The sequence below is a fragment of the Chiloscyllium plagiosum genome, unplaced genomic scaffold (assembly GCF_037043375.1).
Source record: "Chiloscyllium plagiosum isolate Xiang-an unplaced genomic scaffold, Cpla_swu_hap1 HiC_scaffold_5, whole genome shotgun sequence".
NCBI lineage: Eukaryota > Metazoa > Chordata > Chondrichthyes > Orectolobiformes > Hemiscylliidae > Chiloscyllium > Chiloscyllium plagiosum.
In genome coordinates this window covers 44954794-44973151 of record NW_028270143.1, presented here as the reverse complement: position 1 = coordinate 44973151, position 18358 = coordinate 44954794, and the positions used below count along the sequence as shown (strand labels likewise).

Genomic DNA, 18358 nt, shown 5'->3' with positions numbered 1-18358 from the left:
ACATGACCAAAAGCTTCTCCAAGGGCTAAGATTTATGAAATGTCTTAGACTTTGGAGGGTAGAAAGTGAGGAAGGAGAAAGAGAATTCTAAAGCTTAGAGCATTAGTTGCTCAGGGCTGGAAACAGTGATGAAAATTCAGGATCTGTAAGACACTGAAACAATGATAGGATATGGCATGAACTTAGAAGAATTTGAAAGTAATGTCAAGAATTTAAAATCAAGGTGTGGCTAAACCTGGAACCAATGTGGAATGGAACGATTGGTGAATTGGACTAGGTGAACATTGGGATATGGGCAACAGATATTTGAGTAAGTTTTAGTTTCTGGAGGATAAATGGGCAAATGAGACCTGGGTAAACCAATGAAAGGATGAAAGTATCAGCAGCAGATGCATTCAGGTAGAGCACAGGTGGAGAGTGTTATGGATGTGGACATAGACAGTATTAGTGAAGGAAAGGATATGGAATTGGATGCTCAGTTCAGAGTCAAATAGGAAACCAGAGCAATTTGGTTTAGCCTCTGTCAGTAACAGGAGGAGAGGTTGAATTACTGCTAGGGGAGCGGCATCTGGAATTAGGACTATTGTCAATGGCTTCAGTCTTCCTGAAAGTTAATCAGAGGAATTTTCTCCTTCTATAGTACTAGATACTGAACAAGCAATGTAGCAAATCACATTGGATTCTGATGAAAAGTCACTGGACTTGAAATGTTAACTCTGTTTTCTTCCTACACATGCTGCCAGACCTGCTGAATTTCACAAGCAATTTCTATTTTTGTGACAAATCAGAGACCTTGTTGGGCAATTTCAGGTGGTAATAACTTAAGAGCTGTGTGTCATCGATGTTGTACATTCAGATAATATCATCCAGAAATGTATACGGATGACAAATAAGAAGGGGGCAATGGCGAACTCTTTGGGGATTCCAGATATACATTATAGGAATGGGAGCCAGAGCGCAAACAGAAAGAAAAGTTATTATTTTAATAACTGTTTAAGCTGCTTAACCCAGTTTATCATTCATGTTAGAAATAGGAGAGTTAAGCACTTTAGCAGAAACCGAAACCATAGAAAATATAATACATTAAATGAGAGTATCATGGATTTCTAGCTAAAGAGAATTATGAAATGACAAGGGCCTGGAAGAGGGTGATGCAGATGGTGCTATTTCCAGTGTCTGTGCCTTTGAAGGTAAGCATTAATTTCATAGACACTACAGCATTTAAATTAAATATTTAACAAGACAACAGACATGAATTAACAAATATATTTTTAAAAACTGAAACATACTTCTGCACACAAAATGTCCATCACGCTAAACCCACTTTCCGCAGACATAGCGAGATCACACCTAATGTGTTCCAACACATATGGAGATAACTGAAACATTGTAACTAAGCAGCTACAACCCTTTTAACTGCATCTCAGGTCTCGATCTTAGACTTATATTGCACAATTGATACAGCATGTGCTGCATATTTTCCCCATATGGGAGCTCCTGAAGCTATATGTTAGAAATTCTATACTTAATGGCAAGAAATTAATTACCTAGTGATTTCAGATTTTCCTGGCTGCCATCAATTGAGTATTCCTTCATTGACAGAGTAAGTGCATACTTGGTCTGTGTGAGTGTGTAAGTGAATGTATGAGAGCATATGAGAGTGAGTGAGCATGTTTGTGAAAGAGTGAGTGTGAGAAAGTGAGTGTGTGTGATAATTAGTGAGTGTGTGTACATGAATGAATGTGTGAGCAAGAGAAAGGGAGTGTGTGGGTGTAAAACTAGTATTTAGGTGTGAGTTATCAGCTGAAGGTATCAAGCCTATAATCAGATGGATAAAAAGACATTTATTCAGCAGTAGAACAGGCCATGGAGTGCAAAAGCAAAAAGATTACATGTTCTTTGTGCTAAGCCGAAGCCTCTTACCATTATTGTCAATAGAATGTTAAACAAAGTCCATACTCTGTGCATTCTTCCTGGAAGCAAGTACCAGTTAGTTCTCTCTGATTTCTCAGGCTTGAGAACGCATTGCTCTTCTATGCTCTTGGGCAGCTCTCCGGTCAATGTTTTGATCGTCAACCTCATCTTCTTCCTCAAAACATTGCAGTCAATCCCCCATTCAGGATATCCTCCTCAAAGGTCCCAACATGCCACACTGATGCAAGATATCCTTTCTGGGAATAACTACAAGACCCCTACACGAACTAGGACAGGGATTGAAACCTCATCATAATGAAGCTTGTAGCCTGTTCTAATGTGGAAATTTTGGCAGCATTTTATGTTCCTTCTGCTCATTCTGAAGGTTTTTGAAAAATTGGCATGAGTCACGTTTGGAGGGGGTACCCTTTGTCTCCAAGCAGCTATCCCTGACTTGCCAGAGGACTTACGAATGAGGCAGGAACCTTTAAGTTCTCTGGTACGTAATGGCAGCTCCCAGGATATCTGGCACAGACCACCCTCTCAAAAGATTTGGCATCAATGTTTGAACATTGACAGAATGGAAGCTTTTCCTGTATTAATGGAGCAGGTTGGTGATAGGGCACTCTCAATAGAACCCTGCACCCCTGAGGGAAAGCAGTGATGCTGAAGAATTCCAATACCTTCGCTACTTGACTGTCATCATCATGGGAGAAGGGTGAGAAATGGTGTGTTTGGCAAAAATGGTATTAGTAACATCCTTGAGGCATTTATGGGTTGAGGGCTGAGAGATGCATTGCCAGGTGCTCCTTGAATCAGGCCACTGGCATAAGAATTCAATGCAGTTGTGACCTTGATAGCCACCAAGATGGGATTGGCAGTCAGTCCTTCTCAGCACATATCCTGCTCCAGCACATGACATAGTTCAGAGGTGATAGCCCACGACATCCTCAGTTAGGGCTCGCACTGTCTCAGATAATTGATGAAAATGACAGAACGTTCTGTAAATATGGATTCTCATCATTCTCCTCTGCCTCCAGTGGATCTTCACCTGCCATGTGTCTCTCTGGGGGCGCAGTTCTTGCTGAGTTTACTGATGATGTTATCATTGCTGTCTCCTTTAACCTTGTCTTGGGAATTGATTCAAGGCCACGAGGATTCCAGCCACAGTGACCTCCACAGGAGGTGCATAAGCAGCTAAGTTGTGGAGATGGTCAGATATATAATAACATTATTAAAGAGACTCCTGAGCCCTGACGTTCCTGTATGAAGTGGCGGAGTAGGGCACCTCAGCCAGAGGTCCTCCATTTCCCCCCTATTTTTCTTCTTTTTTTTTTCACTCTCTCCTCCCTTCTCCTCGTCTCAGACACCCAGTCACAGCCTCCGAACTCCAGCCTGTAAAGCAGACAGTGGGAAAGCCAGTGCCCGGAACAGGGACACCAGCAAACAGCAGCCGGAGTGGGAACACCTGGAAACAGCAGCCGGAGTAGGGGACGCCGGGAAACAGCAGCCGGAGCAGGAACATCGGGAAACAGCAGCCGGAGCAGGAACACCGGGAAACAGCAGCCAGAGTGGGGCACACCGGGAAACAGCAGCCGGAGTGGGGGACACCGGGAAACAGCAGACGGAGTGGGGCACACCGGGAAACAGCAGCCGGAGTGGGGGACACCGGGAAACAGCAGACGGAGTGGGGCACACCGGGAAACAGCAGCCGGAGTGGGGGACACCGGGAAACAGCAGCCGGAGCAGGAACATTGGGAAACAGCAGCCGGAGTAGGGGCACACCGGGAAACAGCAGCTGGAGTGGGGGACATCGGGAAACAGCAGCCGGAGTGGGGGACATCGGGAAACAGCAGCCGGAGTAGGGGACACCGGGAAACAGCAGCCGGAGTAGGGGCACCGGGAAACAGCTGCCAGTGTGGGGGACACCGGGAAACAGCAGCCGGAGTGGGGGACACCAGGAAACAGCATCCGGAGTGGGGGACACCGGGAAACAGCAGCCGGAGTGGGGGACACCGGGAAACAGCAGCCGGAGTAGGGGCACCGGGAAACAGCAGCCAGAGTGGGGCACACCAGGAAACAGCAGCCGGAGTGGGGGACACCGGGAAACAGCAGCCGGAGTAGGGGCACCGGGAAACAGCAGCCAGAGTGGGGGACACCTGGAAACAGCAGCCGGAGTGGGGGACACCGGGAAACAGCAGCCGGAGTGGGGGACACCGGGAAACAGCAGCCGGAGTAGGGGCACCGGGAAACAGCAGCCAGAGTGGGGCACACCGGGAAACAGCAGCCAGAGTAGGGGCACCGGGAAACAGCAGCCAGAGTGGGGCACACCGGGAAACAGCAGCCGGAGTAGGGGCACCGGGAAACAGCAGCCAGAGTGGGGCACACCGGGAAACAGCAGCCGGAGTAGGGGCACCGGGAAACAGCAGCTGGAGTGGGGGACACCGGGAAACAGCAGCCGGAGTAGGGGCACCGGGAAACAGCAGCCTGTGGGGGACACCGGGAAACAGCAGCCAGAGTAGGGGCACACCGGGAAACAGCAGCCAGAGTGGGGGCACACCGGGAAACAGCAACTGGAGTGGGGCACACCGGGAAACAGCAGCTGGAATGGGGGACACCGGGAAACAGCAGCCGGAGTAGGGGACACCGGGAAATAGCAGCCGCAGTAGGGGCACCGGGAAACAGCTGCCAGAGTGGGGGACACCGGGAAACAGCAGCCGGAGTAGGGGCACCGGGAAACAGCAGCCAGAGTGGGGCACACCGGGAAACAGCAGCCGGAGTGGGGGACACCGGGAATCAGCAGCCGGAGAAGGGGCACCGGGAAACAGCAGCCGGAGTCGGGGACACCGGGAAACAGCAGCCGGAGTAGGGGCACCGGGAAACAGCAGCCGGAGTCGGGGACACCGGGAAACAGCAGCCGGAGTAGGGGCACCGGGAAACAGCAGCCAGAGTAGGGGCACCGGGAAACTGCAGCCGGAGTGGGGGACACCGGGAAACAGCAGCCGGAGTAGGGGCACCAGGAAACAGCTGCCAGAATGGGGGGCACCGGGAAACAGCAGCCGGAGTAGGGCCACCGGGAAACAGCAGCCGGAGTGGGGGACACCGGGAAACAGCAACCAGAGTAGGGACACCGGGAAACAGCAGCCGGAGCGGGGGACACTGGGAAACAGCAGCCAGAGTGGGGCACACCGGGAAACAGCAGCTGGAGCAGGGGACAACGGGAAACAGCAGCCGGAGTGGGGGACGCCGGGAAACAGCAGCCGGAGCAGGAACATCGGGAAACAGCAGCCGGAGCAGGAACACCGGGAAACAGCAGCCAGAGTGGGGCACACCGGGAAACAGCAGCCGGAGCAGGAACATCGGGAAACAGCAGCCGGAGCAGGAACACCGGGAAACAGCAGCCAGAGTGGGGCACACGGGGAAACAGCAGCCGGTGTGGGACACCGGGAAACAGCAGCCGGAGCAGGAACATCGGGAAACAGCAGCCGGAGTAGGGGCACCGGGAAACAGCAGCTGGAGTGGGGCACACCGGGAAACAGCAGCCAGAGTAGGGGCACACCGGGAAAAGCAGCCGGAGTGGGGGACACCGGGAAACAGCAGCCAGAATAGGGGCACCGGGAAACAGCAGCCGGAGTGGGGGACACCGGGAAACAGCAGTCAGAGTAGGGGCACCGGGAAACAGGAGCCTAAGTGGGGGACACCGGGAAACAGCAGCTGGAATGGGGGACACCGGGAAACAGCAGCCGGAGTAGGGGACACCGGGAAATAGCAGCCGCAGTAGGGGCACCGGGAAACAGCTGCCAGAGTGGGGGACACCGGGAAACAGCAGCCGGAGTAGGGGCACCGGGAAACAGCAGCCAGAGTGGGGCACACCGGGAAACAGCAGCCGGAGTGGGGGACACCGGGAATCAGCAGCCGGAGAAGGGGCACCGGGAAACAGCAGCCGGAGTCGGGGACACCGGGAAACAGCAGCCGGAGTAGGGGCACCGGGAAACAGCAGCCGGAGTGGGGGACACCGGGAAACAGCAGCCGGAGTAGGGGCACCGGGAAACAGCAGCCAGAGTAGGGGCACCGGGAAACAGCAGCCGGAGTAGGGGCACCGGGAAACAGCTGCCAGAGTGGGGGGCACCGGGAAACAGCAGCCGGAGTAGGGGCACCGGGAAACAGCTGCCAGAGTGGGGGGCACCGGGAAACAGCAGCCGGAGTAGGGCCACCGGGAAACAGCAGCTGGAGTGGGGGACACCGGGAAACAGCAACCAGAGTAGGGACACCGGGAAACAGCAGCCGGAGCGGGGGACACTGGGAAACAGCAGCCAGAGTGGGGCACACCGGGAAACAGCAGCTGGAGCAGGGGACAACGGGAAACAGCAGCCGGAGTGGGGGACGCCGGGAAACAGCAGCCGGAGCAGGAACATCGGGAAACAGCAGCCGGAGCAGGAACACCGGGAAACAGCAGCCAGAGTGGGGCACACCGGGAAACAGCAGTCGGAGTGGGGACACCGGGAAACAGCAGCCAGAGTGGGGCACACGGAGAAACAGCAGCCGGTGTGGGACACCGGGAAACAGCAGCCGGAGTGGGGCACACCGGGAAACAGCAGCCGGAGTAGGGGCACCGGGAAACAGCAGCCAGAGTAGGGGCACCGGGAAACAGCAGCCGGAGTAGGGGCACCGGGAAACAGCTGCCAGAGTGGGGGGCACCGGGAAACAGCAGCCTAAGTGGGGGACACCGGGAAACAGCAGCCGGAGTGGGGGACACCGGGAAACAGCAACCAGAGTAGGGACACCGGGAAACAGCAGCCAGAGCGGGGGACACTGGGAAACAGCAGCCAGAGTGGGGCACACCGGGAAACAGCAGCTGGAGCAGGGGCACCGGGAAACAGCAGCCGGAGTTGGGGACGCCGGGAAACAGCAGCCGGAGCAGGAACATCGGGAAACAGCAGCCGGAGCAGGAACACCGGGAAACAGCAGCCAGAGTGGGGCACACCGGGAAACAGCAGTCGGAGTGGGGACACCGGGAAACAGCAGCCAGAGTAGGGGCACACGGGGAAACAGCAGCCGGTGTGGGACACCAGGAAACAGCAGCCGGAGTGGGGGATACCGGGAAACAGCAGCCGGAGCAGGAACATCGGGAAACAGCAGCCGGAGTAGGGGCACCGGGAAACAGCAGCTGGAGTGGGGCACACCGGGAAACAGCAGCCAGAGTAGGGGCACACCGGGAAAAGCAGCCGGAGTGGGGGACACCGGGAAACAGCAGCCAGAATAGGGGCACCGAGAAACAGCAGCCGGAGTGGGGGACACCGGGAAACAGCAGCCAGAGTAGGGGCAGCGGGAAACAGCTGCCAGAGTAGGGGCACACCGGGAAACAGCAGCCAGAGTAGGGGCACCGGGAAACAGCAGCCTAAGTGGGGGACACCGGGAAACAGCAGCCAGAGTAGGGGCACCGGGAAACAGCAGCCTAAGTGGGGGACACCGGGAAACAGCAGCCAGAGTAGGGGCACCGGGAAACAGCAGCCAGAGTAGGGGCACACTGGGAAACAGCAACTGGAGTGGGGCACACCGGGAAACAGCAGCTGGAATGGGGGACACCGGGAAACAGCAGCCGGAGTAGGGGACACCGGGAAACAGCAGCCGGAGTAGGGGCACCGGGAAACAGCAGCCTGAGTGGGGGACACCGGGAAACAGCAGCTGGAGTAGGGGACACCGGGAAACAGCAGCCGGAGTAGGGGCACCGGGAAACAGCAGCCTAAGTGGGGGACACCGGGAAACAGCAGCCAGAGTAGGGGCACCGGGAAACAGCAGCCAGAGTAGGGGCACCGGGAAACAGCAGCCGGAGTAGGGGCACACCGGGAAACAGCAGCCAGAGTGGGGGCACACCCGGAAACAGCAACTGGAGTGGGGCACACCGGGAAACAGCAGCTGGAATGGGGGACACCGGGAAACAGCAGCCGGAGTAGGGGACACCGGGAAATAGCAGCCGCAGTAGGGGCACCGGGAAACAGCTGCCAGAGTGGGGGACACCGGGAAACAGCAGCCGGAGTAGGGGCACCGGGAAACAGCAGCCAGAGTGGGGCACACCGGGAAACAGCAGCCGGAGTGGGGGACACCGGGAATCAGCAGCCGGAGAAGGGGCACCGGGAAACAGCAGCCGGAGTCGGGGACACCGGGAAACAGCAGCCGGAGTAGGGGCACCGGGAAACAGCAGCCGGAGTAGGGGCACCGGGAAACAGCAGCCAGAGTAGGGGCACCGGGAAACAGCTGCCAGAGTAGGGGCACACCGGGAAACAGCAACTGGAGTGGGGCACACCGGGAAACAGCAGCTGGAATGCGGGACACCGGGAAACAGCAGCCGGAGTAGGGGACACCGGGAAACAGCAACCGGAGTAGGGGCACCGGGAAACAGCAGCCTGAGTGGGGGACACTGGGAAACAGCAGCTGGAGTGGGGGACACCGGGAAACAGCAGCCGGAGTAGGGGCACCGGGAAACAGCAGCCTAAGTGGGGGACACCGGGAAACAGCAACCAGAGTAGGGGCACACCGGGAAACAGCAGCCAGAGTGGGGGCACACCGGGAAACAGCAACTGGAGTGGGGCACACCGGGAAACAGCAGCTGGAATGGGGGACACTGGGAAACAGCAGCCGGAGTAGGGGACACCGGGAAATAGCAGCCGCAGTAGGGGCACCGGGAAACAGCTGCCAGAGTGGGGGACACCGGGAAACAGCAGCCGGAGTAGGGGCACCGGGAAACAGCAGCCAGAGTGGGGCACACCGGGAAACAGCAGCCGGAGTGGGGGACACCGGGAATCAGCAGCCGGAGAAGGGGCACCGGGAAACAGCAGCCGGAGTCGGGGCACCGGGAAACAGCAGCCGGAGTAGGGGCACCGGGAAACAGCAGCCGGAGTAGGGGCACCGGGAAACAGCAGCCAGAGTAGGGGCACCGGGATACAGCAGCCGGAGTAGGGGCACCGGGAAACAGCTGCCAGAGTGGGGGGCACCGGGAAACAGCAGCCGGAGTAGGGCCACCGGGAAACAGCAGCCGGAGTGGGGGACACCGGGAAACAGCAACCAGAGTAGGGACACCGGGAAACAGCAGCCGGAGCGGGGGACACTGGGAAACAGCAGCCAGAGTGGGGCACACCGGGAAACAGCAGCTGGAGCAGGGGACAACGGGAAACAGCAGCCGGAGTGGGGGACGCCGGGAAACAGCAGCCGGAGCAGGAACATCGGGAAACAGCAGCCGGAGCAGGAACACCGGGAAACAGCAGCCAGAGTGGGGCACACCGGGAAACAGCAGTCGGAGTGGGGACACCGGGAAACAGCAGCCAGAGTAGGGGCACACGGGGAAACAGCAGCCGGTGTGGGACACCGGGAAACAGCAGCCGGAGTGGGGGACACCGGGAAACAGCAGCCGGAGCAGGAACATCGGGAAACAGCAGCCGGAGTAGGGGCACCGGGAAACAGCAGCTGGAGTGGGGCACACCGGGAAACAGCAGCCAGAGTAGGGGCACACCGGGAAACAGCAGCCAGAGTAGGGGCACACCGGGAAAAGCAGCCGGAGTGGGGGACACCGGGAAACAGCAGCCAGAATAGGGGCACCGGGAAACAGCAGCCGGAGTGGGGGACACCGGGAAACAGCAGCCAGAGTAGGGGCAGCGGGAAACAGCTGCCAGAGTGGGGGACACCGGGAAACAGCAGCCAGAGTAGGGGCACCGGGAAACAGCAGCCTAAGTGGGGGACACCGGGAAACAGCAGCCAGAGTAGGGGCACCGGGAAACAGCAGCCAGAGTAGGGGCACACCGGGAAACAGCAACTGGAGTGGGGCACACCGGGAAACAGCAGCTGGAATGGGGGACACCGGGAAACAGCAGCCGGAGTAGGGGACACCGGGAAATAGCAGCCGCAGTAGGGGCACCGGGAAACAGCTGCCAGAGTGAGGGACACCGGGAAACAGCAGCCGGAGTAGGGGCACCGGGAAACAGCAGCCAGAGTGGGGCACACCGGGAAACAGCAGCCGGAGTAGGGGACACCGGGAAACAGCAGCCGGAGTAGGGGCACCGGGAAACAGCATCTGGAGTGGGGGACACCGGGAAACAGCAGCCGGAGTAGGGGCACCGGGAAACAGCAGCCTAAGTGGGGGACACCGGGAAACAGCAGCCAGAGTAGGGGCACACCGGGAAACAGCAGCCAGAGTGGGGGACACCAGGAAACAGCAACTGGAGTGGGGCACACCGGGAAACAGCAGCTGGAATGGGGGACACCGGGAAACAGCAGCCGGAGTAGGGGACACCGGGAAATAGCAGCCGCAGTAGGGGCACCGGGAAACAGCTGCCAGAGTGGGGGACACCGGGAAACAGCAGCCGGAGTAGGGGCACCGGGAAACAGCAGCCAGAGTGGGGGACACCGGGAAACAGCAGCTGGAGCAGGGGACAACGGGAAACAGCAGCCGGAGTGGGGGACGCCGGGAAACAGCAGCCGGAGCAGGAACATCGGGAAACAGCAGCCGGAGCAGGAACACCGGGAAACAGCAGCCAGAGTGCGGCACACCGGGAAACAGCAGCTGGAGCAGGGGACAACGGGAAACAGCAGCCGGAGTGGGGGACGCCGGGAAACAGCAGCCGGAGCAGGAACATCGGGAAACAGCAGCCGGAGTGGGGGACGCCGGGAAACAGCAGCCGGAGCAGGAACATCGGGAAACAGCAGCCGGAGCAGGAACACCGGGAAACAGCAGCCAGAGTGGGGCACACCGGGAAACAGCAGTCGGAGTGGGGACACCGGGAAACAGCAGCCAGAGTGGGGCACACGGGGAAACAGCAGCCGGTGTGGGACACCGGGAAACAGCAGCCGGAGTGGGGGACACCGGGAAACAGCAGCCGGAGCAGGAACATCGGGAAACAGCAGCCGGAGTAGGGGCACCGGGAAACAGCAGCCAGAGTAGGGGCACCAGGAAACAGCAGCCAGAATAGGGGCACCGGGAAACAGCAGCCGGAGTGGGGGACACCGGGAAACAGCAGCCAGAGTGGGGGACACCGGGAAACAGCAGCTGGAGTAGGGGCACCGGGAAACAGCAGCCAGAGTGGGGCACACCAGGAAACAGCAGCCGGAGTGGGGGACACCGGGAATCAGCAGCAGGAGTAGGGGCACCGGGAAACAGCAGCCGGTGTGGGGGACACCAGGAAACAGCAGCCGGAGTAGGGGCACCGGGAAACAGCAGCCGGAGTGTGGGACACCGGGAAACAGCAGCCGGAGGAGGGGCACCGGGAAACATCTGCCAGAGTGGGGGACACCGGGAAACAGCAGCCGGAGTAGGGGCACCGGGAAAAGCAGCCAGAGTGGGGCACACCTGGAAACAGCAGCCGGAGTGGGGGACACTGGGAATCAGCAGCCGGAGTAGGGGCACCGGGAAACAGCAGCCGGAGTGGGGGACACCGGGAAACAGCAGCCGGAGTAGGGGCACCGGGAAACAGCAGCCGGAGTGGAGGACACCGGGAAACAGCAGCCGGAGTAGGGGCACCGGGAAACAGCAGCCAGAGTAGGGGCACCGGGAAACAGCTGCCAGAGTAGGGGCACCGGGAAACAGCAGCCGGAGCGGGGGACACCGGGAAACAGCAGCTGGAACAGGGGGCATTGGGAAACAGCAGCCGGTGCGGGGGACACAGGGAAACAGCAGCCGGAGTGGGGGACACCGGGAAACAGCAGCCGGAGTAGGGGCGCCGGGAAACAGCAGCCAGAGTGGGGGCACACCGGGAAACAGCAACTGGAGTGGGGCACACCGGGAAACAGCAGCTGGAATGGGGGACACTGGGAAACAGCAGCCGGAGTGGGGGACACCGGGAAACAGCAGCCGGAGTAGGGGCACCGGGAAACAGCAGCCAGAGTGGGGCACACCGGGAAACAGCAGCCGGAGTGGGGGACACCGGGAATCAGCAGCCGGAGAAGGGGCACCGGGAAACAGCAGCCGGAGTCGGGGACACCGGGAAACAGCAGCCGGAGTAGGGGCACCGGGAAACAGCAGCCGGAGTAGGGGCACCGGGAAACAGCAGCCAGAGTAGGGGCACCGGGAAACAGCAGCCGGAGTAGGGGCACCGGGAAACAGCTGCCAGAGTGGGGGGCACCGGGAAACAGCAGCCGGAGTAGGGGCACCGGGAAACAGCTGCCAGAGTGGGGGGCACCGGGAAACAGCAGCCGGAGTAGGGCCACCGGGAAACAGCAGCCGGAGTGGGGGACACCGGGAAACAGCAACCAGAGTAGGGACACCGGGAAACAGCAGCCGGAGCGGGGGACACTGGGAAACAGCAGCCAGAGTGGGGCACACCGGGAAACAGCAGCTGGAGCAGGGGACAACGGGAAACAGCAGCCGGAGTGGGGGACGCCGGGAAACAGCAGCCGGAGCAGGAACATCGGGAAACAGCAGCCGGAGCAGGAACACCGGGAAACAGCAGCCAGAGTGGGGCACACCGGGAAACAGCAGTCGGAGTGGGGACACCGGGAAACAGCAGCCAGAGTAGGGGCACACGGGGAAACAGCAGCCGGTGTGGGACACCGGGAAACAGCAGCCGGAGTGGGGGACACCGGGAAACAGCAGCCGGAGCAGGAACATCGGGAAACAGCAGCCGGAGTAGGGGCACCGGGAAACAGCAGCTGGAGTGGGGCACACCGGGAAACAGCAGCCAGAGTAGGGGCACACCGGGAAACAGCAGCCAGAGTAGGGGCACACCGGGAAAAGCAGCCGGAGTGGGGGACACCGGGAAACAGCAGCCAGAATAGGGGCACCGGGAAACAGCAGCCGGAGTGGGGGACACCGGGAAACAGCAGCCAGAGTAGGGGCAGCGGGAAACAGCTGCCAGAGTGGGGGACACCGGGAAACAGCAGCCAGAGTAGGGGCACCGGGAAACAGCAGCCTAAGTGGGGGACACCGGGAAACAGCAGCCAGAGTAGGGGCACCGGGAAACAGCAGCCAGAGTAGGGGCACACCGGGAAACAGCAACTGGAGTGGGGCACACCGGGAAACAGCAGCTGGAATGGGGGACACCGGGAAACAGCAGCCGGAGTAGGGGACACCGGGAAATAGCAGCCGCAGTAGGGGCACCGGGAAACAGCTGCCAGAGTGGGGGACACCGGGAAACAGCAGCCGGAGTAGGGGCACCGGGAAACAGCAGCCAGAGTGGGGCACACCGGGAAACTGCAGCCGGAGTAGGGGACACCGGGAAACAGCAGCCGGAGTAGGGGCACCGGGAAACAGCAGCCTGAGTGGGTTACACCGGGAAACAGCATCTGGAGTGGGGGACACCGGGAAACAGCAGCCGGAGTAGGGGCACCGGGAAACAGCAGCCTAAGTGGGGGACACCGGGAAACAGCAGCCAGAGTAGGGGCACACCGGGAAACAGCAGCCAGAGTGGGGGACACCAGGAAACAGCAACTGGAGTGGGGCACACCGGGAAACAGCAGCTGGAATGGGGGACACCGGGAAACAGCAGCCGGAGTAGGGGACACCGGGAAATAGCAGCCGCAGTAGGGGCACCGGGAAACAGCTGCCAGAGTGGGGGACACCGGGAAACAGCAGCCGGAGTAGGGGCACCGGGAAACAGCAGCCAGAGTGGGGGACACCGGGAAACAGCAGCTGGAGCAGGGGACAACGGGAAACAGCAGCCGGAGTGGGGGACGCCGGGAAACAGCAGCCGGAGCAGGAACATCGGGAAACAGCAGCCGGAGCAGGAACACCGGGAAACAGCAGCCAGAGTGCGGCACACCGGGAAACAGCAGCTGGAGCAGGGGACAACGGGAAACAGCAGCCGGAGTGGGGGACGCCGGGAAACAGCAGCCGGAGCAGGAACATCGGGAAACAGCAGCCGGAGTGGGGGACGCCGGGAAACAGCAGCCGGAGCAGGAACATCGGGAAACAGCAGCCGGAGCAGGAACACCGGGAAACAGCAGCCAGAGTGGGGCACACCGGGAAACAGCAGTCGGAGTGGGGACACCGGGAAACAGCAGCCAGAGTGGGGCACACGGGGAAACAGCAGCCGGTGTGGGACACCGGGAAACAGCAGCCGGAGTGGGGGACACCGGGAAACAGCAGCCGGAGCAGGAACATCGGGAAACAGCAGCCGGAGTAGGGGCACCGGGAAACAGCAGCCAGAGTAGGGGCACCGGGAAACAGCAGCCAGAATAGGGGCACCGGGAAACAGCAGCCGGAGTGGGGGACACCGGGAAACAGCAGCCAGAGTGGGGGACACCGGGAAACAGCAGCTGGAGTAGGGGCACCGGGAAACAGCAGCCAGAGTGGGGCACACCAGGAAACAGCAGCCGGAGTGGGGGACACCGGGAATCAGCAGCAGGAGTAGGGGCACCGGGAAACAGCAGCCGGTGTGGGGGACACCAGGAAACAGCAGCCGGAGTAGGGGCACCGGGAAACAGCAGCCGGTGTGGGGGACACCGGGAAACAGCAGCCGGAGGAGGGGCACCGGGAAACATCTGCCAGAGTGGGGGACACCGGGAAACAGCAGCCGGAGTAGGGGCACCGGGAAAAGCAGCCAGAGTGGGGCACACCTGGAAACAGCAGCCGGAGTGGGGGACACTGGGAATCAGCAGCCGGAGTAGGGGCACCGGGAAACAGCAGCCGGAGTGGGGGACACCGGGAAACAGCAGCCGGAGTAGGGGCACCGGGAAACAGCAGCCGGAGTGGAGGACACCGGGAAACAGCAGCCGGAGTAGGGGCACCGGGAAACAGCAGCCAGAGTAGGGGCACCGGGAAACAGCTGCCAGAGTAGGGGCACCGGGAAACTGCAGCCGGAGTAGGGGCACCGGGAAACAGCAGCCGGAGCGGGGGACACCGGGAAACAGCAGCTGGAACAGGGGGCATTGGGAAACAGCAGCCGGTGCGGGGGACACAGGGAAACAGCAGCCGGAGTGGGGGACACCGGGAAACAGCAGCCGGAGTAGGGGCGCCGGGAAACAGCAGCCGGAGTGGGGGACACCGGGAAACAGCAGCCGGAGTAGGGGACACAGGGAAACAGCAGCCAGAGTGGGGACACCGGGAAACAGCAGCCAGAGTGGGGACACCGGGAAACAGCAGCCAGAGCGGGGGACACCGGGAAACAGCAGCCAGAGTAGGGGCACCGGGAAACAGCAGCCGGAGTGGGGGACACACGGGAAACAGCAGCCGGAGTAGGGGCACCGGGAAACAGCAGCCGGAGTAGGGGACACCGGGAAACAGCAGCCGGAGCAGGAACATCGGGAAACAGCAGCCAGAGTAGGGGCACCGGGAAACAGCAGCCAGAGTAGGGGCACCGGGAAACAGCAGCCAGAGTGGGGCACACCGGGAAACAGCAGTCGGAGTGGGGACACCGGGAAACAGCAGCCAGAGTGGGGCACACCGGGAAACAGCAGCTGGAGTGGGGGCACACCGGGAAACAGCAGCCGGAGTAGGGGCACCGGGAAACAGCAGCCGGAGTGGGGGACACCGGGAAACAGCAGCTGGAATAGGGGCACCGGGAAACAGCAGCCTGAGTGGGGGACACCGGGAAACAGCAGCTGGTATAGGGGCACCGGGAAACAGCAGCTGGAGTGGGGCACACCGGGAAACAGCAGCCAGAGTGGGGGACACCGGGAAACAGCAGCTGGAGTGGGGAACATCGGGAAACAGCAGCTGGAGTGGGGCACACCGGGAAACAGCAGCTGGAATGGGGGACACCGGGAAACAGCAGCTGGAGTAGGGGACACCGGGAAATAGCAGCCGCAGTAGGGGCACCGGGAAACAGCTGCCAGAGTGGGGGACACCGGGAAACAGCAGCCGGAGTAGGGGCACCGGGAAACAGCAGCCAGAGTGGGGCACACCGGGAAACAGCAGCCGGAGTGGGGGACACCGGGAATCAGCAGCCGGAGTAGGGGCACCGGGAAACAGCAGCCGGAGTCGGGGACACCGGGAAACAGCAGCCGGAGTAGGGGCACCGGGAAACAGCAGCTAGAGTGGGGGACACCGGGAAACAGCAGCCGGAGTAGGGGCACCGGGAAACAGCAGCCAGAGTGGGGGCACCGGGAAACAGCAGCCGGAGTAGGGCCACCGGGAAACAGCTGCCAGAATGGGGGACACCGGGAAACAGCAGCCGGAGTAGGGGCACCGGGAAACAGCAGCCAGAGTAGGGGCACCGGGAAACAGCAGCCGGAGTGGGGGACACCGGGAAACAGCAGCCGGAGTAGGGGCACCGGGAAACAGCTGCCAGAGTGGGGAACACCGAGAAACAGCAGCCAGAGTAGGGACACCGGGAAACAGCAGCCGGAGTAGGGGCACCGGGAAACAGCAGCCAGAGTGGGGCACACCGGGAAACAGCAGCCGGAGTGGGGGACACCGGGAATCAGCAGCCGGAGTAGGGGCACCGGGAAACAGCAGCCGGAGTCGGGGACACCGGGAAACAGCAGCCGGAGTAGGGGCACCGGGAAACAGCAGCTAGAGTGGGGGACACCGGGAAACAGCAGCCGGAGTAGGGGCACCGGGAAACAGCAGCCAGAGTGGGGGCACCGGGAAACAGCAGCCGGAGTAGGGCCACCGGGAAACAGCTGCCAGAATGGGGGACACCGGGAAACAGCAGCCGGAGTAGGGGCACCGGGAAACAGCAGCCAGAGTAGGGGCACCGGGAAACAGCAGCCGGAGTGGGGGACACCGGGAAACAGCAGCCGGAGTAGGGGCACCGGGAAACAGCTGCCAGAGTGGGGAACACCGAGAAACAGCAGCCGGAGTAGGGGCACCGGGAAACAGCAGCCGGAGCGGGGGACACTGGGAAACAGCAGCCGGAGCGGGGGACACCGGGAAACAGCAGCTGGAGCAGGGGACATCGGGAAACAGCAGCCGGAGTGGGGGACGCCGGGAAACAGCAGCCGGAGCAGGAACATCGGGAAACAGCAGCCGGAGCAGGAACACCGGGAAACAGCAGCCAGAGTGGGGCACACCGGGAAACAGCAGTCGGAGTGGGGACACCGGGAAACAGCAGCCAGAGTGGGGCACACCGGGAAACAGCAGCCGGAGCAGGAACATCGGGAAACAGCAGCCGGAGTGGGGCACACCGGGAAACAGCAGCCGGAGCAGGAACATCGGGAAACAGCAGCCGGAGTAGGGGCACACCGGGAAACAGCAGCCGGAGTGGGGCACACCGGGAAACAGCAGCTGGAGTAGGGGCACCGGGAAACAGCAGCTGGAGTGGGGGCACCGGGAAACAGCAGCTGGAGTGGGGGACACCGGGAAACAGCTGCCAGAGTGGGGGGCACCGGGAAACAGCAGCCAGAGTAGGGGCACCGGGAAACAGCAACTGGAGTGGGGGACACCGGGAAACAGCAGCCGGAGTGGGGGACACCGGGAAACAGCAGCCGGAGTGGGGGGCACCGGGAAACAGCAGCCAGAGTAGGGGCACCGGGAAACAGCAGCCGGAGTGGGGGACACCGGGAAACAGCAGCCGGAGTAGGGGCACCGGGAAACAGCAGCCGGAGTAGGGGCACCGGGAAACAGCTGCCAGAGTAGGGGCACCGGGAAACAGCTGCCAGAGTGGGGGACACAGGGAAACAGCAGCCGGAGTGGGGGACACCGGGAATCAGCAGCCGGAGTAGGGGACACCGGGAAACAGATGCCAGAGTAGGGGCACCGGGAAACAGCTGCCAGAGTAGGGGCACCGGGAAACAGCTGCCAGAGTGGGGGACACAGGGAAACAGCAGCCGGAGTGGGGGACACCGGGAAACAGCAGCCAGAGTAGGGGCACACCGGGAATCAGCAGCAGGAGTAGGGGCACCGGGAAACAGCAGCCGGTGTGAGGGACACCGGGAAACAGCAGCCGGAGTAGGGGCACCGGGAAACAGCAGCCGGAGTGGGGGACACCGGGAAACAGCAGCCGGAGTAGGGGCACCGGGAAACAGCAGCCAGAGTGGGGGACACCGGGAAACAGCAGCCGGAGTAGGGGCACTGGGAAACAGCGGCCAGAGTGGGGGACACCGGGAAACAGCAGCCGGAGTAAGGGCACCGGGAAACAGCAGCCGGAGTGGGGGACACCGGGAAACAGCAGCCGGACCGGGGGACACCGGGAAACAGCAGCTGGAGCAGGGGACACCGGGAAACAGCAGCCGGAGTGGGGGACACCGGGAAACAGCAGCCGGAGCGTGGGACACCGGGAAACAGCAGCTGGAACAGGGGTCATTGGGAAACAGCATCCGGTGCGGGGGACACAGGGAAACAGCAGTCGGAGCGGGGACACCGGAAAACAGCAGCTGGAGTGGGCAACACCGGGAAACAGCAGCCGGAGCGGGGAACACCGGGAAACAGCAGCCAGAGCAGGGACACTGGCAAACAGCAGCCAGAGCGGGGACACTGGGAAACAGCAGTCGGTGCGGGGGCACCGGGAAACAGCAGTCGGAGCGGAGACTCCGGGAAACAGCAGCCGGAGCGGAGGGCATTGGGTAACAGCAGACGGAG

At 61.1% G+C, this 18358-nt stretch overlaps 1 protein-coding gene across 1 annotated transcript in view; it reads right to left on the bottom strand.

Moving 5' to 3' along the window:
- LOC122550244 (uncharacterized) overlaps positions 1-18358 on the bottom strand; it is a 265713-nt gene that overhangs the window by 16850 nt on the left and 230505 nt on the right. The window lies entirely within an intron of this gene.